The sequence below is a fragment of the Varanus komodoensis genome, unplaced genomic scaffold, assembly GCF_004798865.1.
Source record: "Varanus komodoensis strain SLA01 unplaced genomic scaffold, ASM479886v1 scaffold62, whole genome shotgun sequence".
NCBI lineage: Eukaryota > Metazoa > Chordata > Lepidosauria > Squamata > Varanidae > Varanus > Varanus komodoensis.
The window spans coordinates 1,086,128-1,095,396 of NW_025336248.1; positions in this window are offsets into that span (position 1 = coordinate 1,086,128).

A 9,269-nucleotide genomic window follows, 5' to 3' on the forward strand; every position below is an offset into this window, starting at 1 on the left:
CTTTTAAGACCTGATCTCAACTGTAGGAAACAACTCAAAGAGAAAAGGCAGTTTTCTAAATAATTCTATTATCTGTTCTATTCTATTTATTTATTGTATGCCATCCCAAGACATTCTGCAGGGGATGGAATAGAAAATAAATAAATTTTCCTAAATAAATAAATTTGCTTCTTAATATATGTATACTCTCTCTTAATTTTGACTGAATGACTGGCTGGATGGATCATGCCTTGCAGGAGAAGTCTATCTTGAGAGACTTCGAGTCATGATGGATGTTTATTACCACTACTATGATGACCAAATTGCAAGAAAAAAATGAGGGAATTATTTGTCTCGTGAACTGTTGCATGTGATACATAACAATCCATTTAGGGGACAGACATGTCAATATAGTAAGAGGCTTGATGCAACACAGAATTTTGCATCTTCTTATTTAAAAAGTTTCTTCTCTAGCCAACATTTTTCTTGTGAATTGTTTCACTGCTTTAAAGATTAATCCAAAATTGGTTTTTTAAGGAAAACATCTATAACAAACAGAGCAGGCTGAAATTTATAAAGTTGCCAAGGGAATTCAATACAGATCCAATGTATACAAACACCCTGCAAATATATCCCTCTTCCTGTCTTTCAACACTCCATAAAAATGTAACACAAAAGAAAGATTATTCCAAAGGTGATTTGCAATTCCACCCATCAGGAAGTAGAGTTCAGTCATGACCTCATATGTAACCCATCTTGGCCATATGTAAAGGAGAAAGGAATGAACCAATAGTCTTCAGGTTGCAAACATCCAGGTTATGAAAAATCCTTACTTGCAAATGTGGAGACTGTCATAAAGCCTATATGAATATCTCTAGCAAAAAGCAATAAATACCCCTAGGGAACCACATAATGCATTGACAATCCATCATCAGTGTCTGCATAGTTCTCTAGAGATAGGCATGGCTATTCTATGGAGACAGAGATTCAGGAGAGGTATTCAGGGCTTCCTTCTTTGATTTAGATGGTGTCTCTGCATCTAGGATCACGCATTTCCAATATTGCACTGGAGCAAAATCTAATAAATGAAATTAAAATGTGGGGATTTATGTAGGAGAAAACTAAGTGATCTTTGAAAGCATTGTTTCTCAGGGTTTTTCATTCTTGAAATTCCCCTTCAGAATGCAATAAAATTCTACAGGTGGAATTACCAAGAGTCAAAATATCATGTGATCAAATTTTAGCTCAAACCAAGTACTGTCAATAACCAAGCCCTGGCGGTGTAATTTGATTAAGAGGGAGAATGTTTCAGGGATGCCAGGAAACCTCCCAAAGAGTGGTGGCTGGTGAAAGAGGGAGAAGCTAAGGGAGGTAGCTTGTCATTCTTGGAAACACCAGTCATTAGAAGTTGATTCAAAAAGGTCTCTATGTTGTCCCTGGGGATGCTGCATGGCAGCCAGAAAGGAATGGCATGTCCCCAGCCTGCTGCACTGAGACGCAGAGAGCGGCTGGAGTTAGACCTCAAGGCATCTATCCATGCATATCTGTCTGATCATTTGGGATGGTATTTCCCTGTTGTGCAATTATCCAGATTAGTATTATTGGCTTTGACTTCTCTAAAGCAAAACTATATAAATTCAAATATTCATGGTTGCAATGTGTCACTCAGGAGTCCTCAAAGGAGATTATAAAATCTGATGAAGGAGAAAAGGGTGAAATAGATCATCTGCTCGACTGCTGAGGCTGTGGTGTGGGTCGGACATGAGCAGGCACATCCTGGAACGCCAGTGGCTGCTCTTTGTGCCGCTGTGGCAGCTGCAGATTCCACCTGTTGTGGAAGAAGAAGCAAAAGGAGAATGCCGCCCCACCAGGAGCCTCCAGGACAATCTGTACCAGCCTGGAGACCTTGTAATTTCTGGGATTCTTCCTCTAATACATCCTGTGATACATTCGTCCAATTTCACTCATGTTCCTGACAGGCGTTATGAAGCCCTTTTGTATGTAATGTTAATTCTAGGGGATATTCGATGTATTCAGAGGTATATGGGGATGGAAGGACTACAACTTCAGAGATCATATAGTAGAAGTTCCGGTCAAGGTTGGATTGTTTCCACTTCTGCTTGTAGTAGTCCTCTTAAGGGCACAGGAGGGAAGGAGTTGAGATCTGTTGAGAACAGGGGAGATATTAACATTCATCTAACTCAGATTCAGATATTAGCTTCAGGACTAGTGACTACAAAGAAGAAATTAGCATGAGAATTTCACCCGTTCTTAATGGTTAGAGTAAAAAGTTTGCCCAGATGGTAGAGCAAAACTGCAAAAACTAGCAGAAGCATTAAAATAGCCTTCCCACAAATATACATACTCCAGTGGGAACTCTGTTCACAAACTTAACAGGTCCTTTCAGCATTGGAGATTATGGGTTCCTCTGACTAGTGGAGCATTGAAACCATTTCCTTATCACTTTATCAGGGGGGCTGTTTGGGGTTGAGGAATTCTGGTGCATGAACCATAAGCCTACATTTTTTTCTCTTTTGAACCCAGTATCCCCCACTAGAGGGTAAAGTTTGGGCCACAATCCCTGTTCCCCAGGGACAAATGTTCAAATCAGCCTTTTAAGGCAAATAAAATAAATGATTCTCTGTTGCTTTGGCTCAAAGCTCTTTTGAGGTTTGCCAGATAAAAATTGGCTAAGATTGGATCAGAAAACGGTATGTGTTCTTTCACTTTTTTGGCAAACAATTTTGATGTTTCCTTTTCTAATTCCAAATATGTGTGGGAGAGAGTTCAGACTTATGTAGTGTTGATCCTTAGAAGGAATCAGAAGAAAAACTTTTCTAATTTATGACAATTGCTTCATTGGAGTCACTGTCAGATTCTCTATTGATTTCTCTTATATTTCTTTCTGCCCTGCATTGCCTTTGAATTCAGTGTATGTATTTATGCATTGTTGTTGCTGTTGTTATGTAATGAATTTAAATGCCATATCTGGGTTCTCTATGAAACTCGCAATATAATGTATGCACTTATGTAGAATCACCAGAAAAGAAAGCTGAAGGTAGGTGGCAAGTTTTTGGGGATAAGGGATAATGCAATATCTATGTGCAATTACTCAAAGTGGAATTGAAACATGTTGAGATATGACATTTAATTCTTAGATGGAACAAATGGGTTATATATTGATCTTATGTGGAAGATGAGCTCAACAATCAAATTTCTGCACATTGCAATTCCTGTCTTAACATGTATGTCTCTATATACATATGTGTGTGCATGTGTGTGTGTGTGTGTATGGATCAATATGTATGATTCATATGTAACTGACTAAACATCTTATTGCTTTTTTGTATTGTATTGTACATCTCCCCCTTTTTTCAAGTTATTTGTTCATCTCTTTAGTGATCAGATTTTATCATCTCATTTTTAAAAAGGGAAACTGGGTCAAAACCCAACAAATGGTATACACTTTTTAAATGAATTACATCAGGACAAAGAATTCAATTCTGGCTGGATCTAACCCAGACCAAATGAGCAATGTAATATTACCCTTTCTCCAATCAGGTCTATTCTCACATGTTCTAGCAATTTAGATTGACAACTCCTATTCCAATTTTAACCTCCCTGTTGTGGGTTGGGAAGGTTAAGATGTTCAGCAGCTCTTTCTCTTTGCCTTTGACACAATCTGCATGCATTTGCACTAATAAGAGTTTCTGAGTTTCAGTGTCAAACTCGTTGCAGAATGATGGTTAGAAATTACCCACATGTCCTGTCCTTGGTTTTTGCCATCCAAGAGATCAATCATATCCCAAAGTTGCTACACAATCAGACTCTGGGGTTTCACGTCTATGATGACCTCTTTGACTCAAAGATGACATATGAGACCCTCTTTGATCTGCTATTCACACCCAGAAAGGACATACCCAATTACAAATGTGACAGGAAAAAGATAGTGTCTCTAATTGGGGGATTCAATGTGGAAAATGCCATCCAAATAGCTGCCATGTTAAAGAACTACAAGATTCCTCAGGTATGTAAAGATTTCTGTGACTCTTTTGGTGTTTCTGGCACGCATCCACAAACTTGGGAATATGCATGACTTGGGAAGAGCAAAGTATTACCATATGAATGTTCTGTATTGTATCTAGTCCTGTATTGCCATATGAATGTTCTCAGCCTCCTCTTTCAGTAGAGGAATTCTTTTGTGATTTGGCCCATGCCAGTTTGTATCTGGTAGGACAGGTGAAGCTCGAGGAAGGGCCCTTGTCCTAATAGTGAGGCCATCTGCTTCAAAAAAGCAGTACATGGGTAGGACAACATGGGGCATCATTCCTAACCATGGAAATGTGAGGGAATATTTTCATAAGTTGTAAGCAAGCACAATGGTGACAATGCACAATTTCATCACTGGTCATGAGGCAGCTCAGGGTTTTTGTTTTTGTTTTTAAATCATATGCTTTACCCAAAATATTGCCCTCTCCTTTCTTAAAAATACTTCACCCAAATTAGTTATTTATCTAGTTATAGTATGCATATTCTCAAAATATTTTGAAAATCCCTAAATAATTTCCACATAAAATCTTATTAAAATGCAGCATTCCAAACAATGAAAGACAATTAAAATCATGACATGACAAATGAAAGTTTTTACACTAAACTGATGGTACTGATCATTACTTTTTAACAAGCAAAGTTTTAGAAGGTGACACAGGTCTCCTTTGCTGAAAGTGATGCGAGCTGTGAGGAAATGGGGAGACAGCAGTTGATTTCAGCTGCCTTTTCTTTAATGGAGATTTTAAATATGATAAGAATGACTCGGCATCATACAGTTTCACTTTTTTAATAAAGAGATATATATTGTGAAGCATGTAAATATGTAGCTGGTGTGAGATACTGTCATTGTATATGCAAGACACACTGTTCTGAATGTAGACGGTAGATTGAGAGCTTATGCACAAGGGTAGACCTCATCAGGTAGAGTTCTAGCTGAACAGGAGTTGTTGCTGTAAGCAGTAGAACACAGAAGTCCAGTATGGCAGAACTTCTGTGTGTGGTTTCTTTGACTAAAGGGTATTCCTTTGGCCTTTTAATACAGGTGATACAGATAAAATGTCTGGTAGAATACAGTATGTTGACATGCCTTTAATAATGATAATGAAACATTAGAAAGATAAGGTCTGGGGAGTAATGCCTTTTACATAATGCGGCCGATGTGTATACAGGTCTAATACTAGAATTAAAATAGGATATTGTGATGAAAATTCTATCACCCAGAATGGAAACATTGTATATAGCATACCTAGAACTGGCACTGTTTTGTACACCTTATAACCACTGGTTAATAATTGCCTGCATTCTTTCAATATTTCTGTATTGTCTTTTAATGTTTTACTTTGGTCTGGTCTCAGATCATATAATAATAATAATGATAATAATAATGATAATAATAATAATAAGTGATGATCCCATGTTTGGGAAAAACATAATTCTCAGAGCAGGTAAAACATACCAGAAGTACCAGATACCAGAAGTAATTATTCTTCTTTAGAGACTCATTATATCTTCAAAATCTAATATTTCTTTTCCCTGCTTAGCTTACTTTAGCTTCATTTGATCCTGCACTAAGTGGGAAACCTGTTTCCCATTTTTTATACTGGATGGCACCACGGGAAAGTGCTCACCATATGGGGATTGTCCAGCTTCTTCTGCATTTCAGATGGACATGGATTGGTCTTGTGTCTGACAATCATGATGGAGAGAGCTTCATTCAGAGATTGATTCCTCAGCTTGCTCAAAACAGCATCTGTGTTGCCTTCTTGCAATGGATCAGTGGAAACATCTTTGATCCAACTAGCTATTCTATTGTAAATATCCGGAACTTAATTAAAACCCTATTTTCAACTGATGCCAATGTGGTTGTGCTCAGTATGGGGACTGATCTATTAAGTTTTTTGGCATCACTTTTAGAGAAAATGGAACTAAAGAGAAAAACTCAAATCAGTAAAGTGTGGCTTATGCCATCTTCATGGTATTTCAGCACTTCAGATACAGGAGCACTTATTGGCAAAACCATTTTCCATGGTGCCTTTTCATTCTCAGTCCACACAAATAACATGCCAAGATTTAAGGATTTTCTTAAGAACTTGACATCTGAGCAGACAGTTCGGTATTTCGTCTGCTTGTTTTGGCTACTTTCATTCGATGCATGTAAAAACTGCAAGAGAGAGATGAAACTGGAGAACCTGGATCCAGCTTTCTTTAAGATGGAAATGTCTGGTCAGAGCTACAATATCTACAATGCAGTCTATGCTGTGGCACACGCTTTCCATGCCATATCCCACTCCCAACAAAGAAGCACACGGGATAAAAGCAGGTTGGAACTTCTGAGTGTTCAGCCATGGCAGGTAAAAACATCTTTCTAATGACCTTTTTGGACTGAATGAAATCACCACACTGGGCTGAACATGTTTGGCCAAACACTCTGGGTATTTCAGATAAACTCTGTGGAATAGAATTATTTATATTTATATTTCTCTCTCTCTCTCTCTCTCTCTCTCTCTCTCTCTCTCTCTCTCTCTCAATGTATTTATAGGCAGCCTATACTTGCTGTGGACTTTCTAGGCAAGGGACAGTGTTGAATTATTTTGTTATACTGATTTGATAGTACAGTGTGCCATTCAAAAGTGATACCTTGTACCCACATCCTTTTTAAGGGCTCAAATGTATGACACTTATAGATGACTGAATGACTGATGTTTGGGGTGTTGCTTTTGCTTTTGTTTTTCCTTTCTTCCAAAATAGCTTAACTCTTTCCTGAAAAACATCCTCTTTAACAATGGAGCTGGGGAGCAAGTTCACTTAGAGAATGGGGAGCTGTCCACTGGCTATGATATCATCAATTGGATCACTTTTCCCAATCAGTCCTTTGCTATGGTAGAGGTTGGGCAGATTTTACCAAACAAAAAGTTCACGATCATTGATGCTGACATTGTATGGCACAACCGGTTCAAGCAGGTAGGGAAACATTTCTGGCAGGGATCAGTGATGATGGATGGTTCTTCTAAGTGAATATGGACAGGTCTAAAATCCAAGCAGTAAGGAATGTGCTGCACATTTTCAAGGCACTTTTGTATAGAATGGAGTTGAATATCCATGCCTAGTTCCATCAGTGCTACAGGAATTATGCCCATGTGTTAGCTATTGTCCAAACATAAGAAGTTGAATAAGCTTTTGATTCTGTTGCATGCAGAAAAACACACATGTGCACATTGTTAAATAATAATTTCACAATTTATTCTTATGCTGCCACCTTTGTTCATGGACAAAAAGGGAAGAGTTCTTCCCTATTTCTTCAAGAACTCTTTGTGATGTCTATAAAATGATGATAGTTGGGCTGCACCTACTAACATCATCACTCACAATCTCCATGACAAGTCTAGAACCTAGACATTATTTCTGGCCCTAATACTTACAGGTTTCAAAGGACATAAGCAACCAAAAAGTGCTTAAGAACATGATGCTGGGACAGAATAAATTCAAGTAAGTTTCAAGTTCCTAGGGACTAATGTAATCTGAGGAATCTAATAGAAGTGCAATTATAGCCAGTACTGAAGCCATGCTCAACCATTCAGTGTTTCCTTACTGGCTGGCCTCTCCACTGCCCTGAAAGAAAGAACCCTGGAAACCTCTTCCAACTGATCCCACAGAAGGACAGGGCACCAAACCCAACTACTGGCAATTGGAGGGCAGGACCATATAGGATCAGAGGTTTTCCAAGTTCAATCAGTTTGATCTAGTGCATAGAAAATGAGATGGCTCAAGATTTATTTAAAGTTACATTACAGCCATTAAAAGGAGACTCAATGTACGTAATAATGTCTAAATTCAATCCTGACAATTTTTTTTGCATTGCCTGCAACTAACTCTAGATTAGACCCTTTGTTTCCATCCTCCTTCCTCTTTTTGTGAATAGGTGCCACCTCATTCCAGATGTGTTGAGAGCTGCCACCATGGACATAGGAAGATAATTCAGGAGGAAAAACCAGTGTGCTGCTATGATTGCACTTCATGCCCAGAAGACACATATTCCAACCAAATGGGTATGTGACAGGATATGCTAGATAGTTTCCCCAACACATTTAGTTGTGTCCAATGTTCTGGAAAGAACTGCCTAGTGGAAGTGGTTGCATGGTGCCATGGTTCTACCTTGCAACACATTCCTCTAATTTAAGGAGAAGATTCTCAGTGGGAATGTAGGAAAGCAGGAAAATTAGGGTTGCAATGAGACTCTATGACATCTGTCCCTCTAGCCTTAGTGGACAGGCCTGTCTTAGTAGGAGAGCAGAGATAGGAGGAAGTCCACAAATGCTCACAGCACCCTGACTGTTCTAACCACAATGTTCTACGTCACATGCTGCCTTGTGTACAGCATAAACAAAGACTGCTGCATACAGCAAAGAAGAAAGATGCTGCTCACGTTGCACCCATGCAGAGCTGGATTCCAAAGTGGACATTGGTTCATGGAGATGATCCCAGGCAAACCAACCCTCTACCTGGATGCTACGCACTTCCCAATGCAAATCACTCTCAGGACACTGCATTCCCCACCATGATTGGGGCAATATTTTTTTTTTGAAAAAGTTTTGTACTTAAGCAGCTGAGCCTTTCAGCCTATAATGGAAATTGGCATAAGGATGGATGCAGCACTTTCTTTCTTTGATTGCTCCTCTCATTCGTCATTCGGGTTTACTCTCAGGTTCTTGCTGTCCTGAAAATTAAAGAAAGGGGGTTGACCCTTGATTAATTCTCATCAAAATGAACTGAAATAAAAATCTTATTGATGTTAATTGATCAAAGATTTATTTCTATTTTAAGTCTATATGGGACCACATTAAATGTGCTTAGCAGATATCTCAGTATTGTTATTTCATCGTAAATATTGACAGGGTTGCTTGGTTTCATTGTCTTATTATTATTTCTATTTCTTAGTTACAATTAGTTATTATTTAGAGGACAGAATAGCAGTTGGGCCATTTACACTGCAGCTTTGAATCTGTTAAAAATGCAAAATATTTTATTATGTTGCATATTTCCATGAAAAATTTGTTGACTTCCATCTTTTACTTTGCTGAAAATGGCACAGAGGATCTGCTGCAGTGGCAGTGGTAGAGAAATGAAATGAGAATAAATAATAGAAATAATTCACCCAGGAAAGCACCTTTAGGATTACAAACTGCAAGGTACAGCACGAGCGATGTTGGTCCAGCATTAATTAAACACAGTGTTCCTCTCCT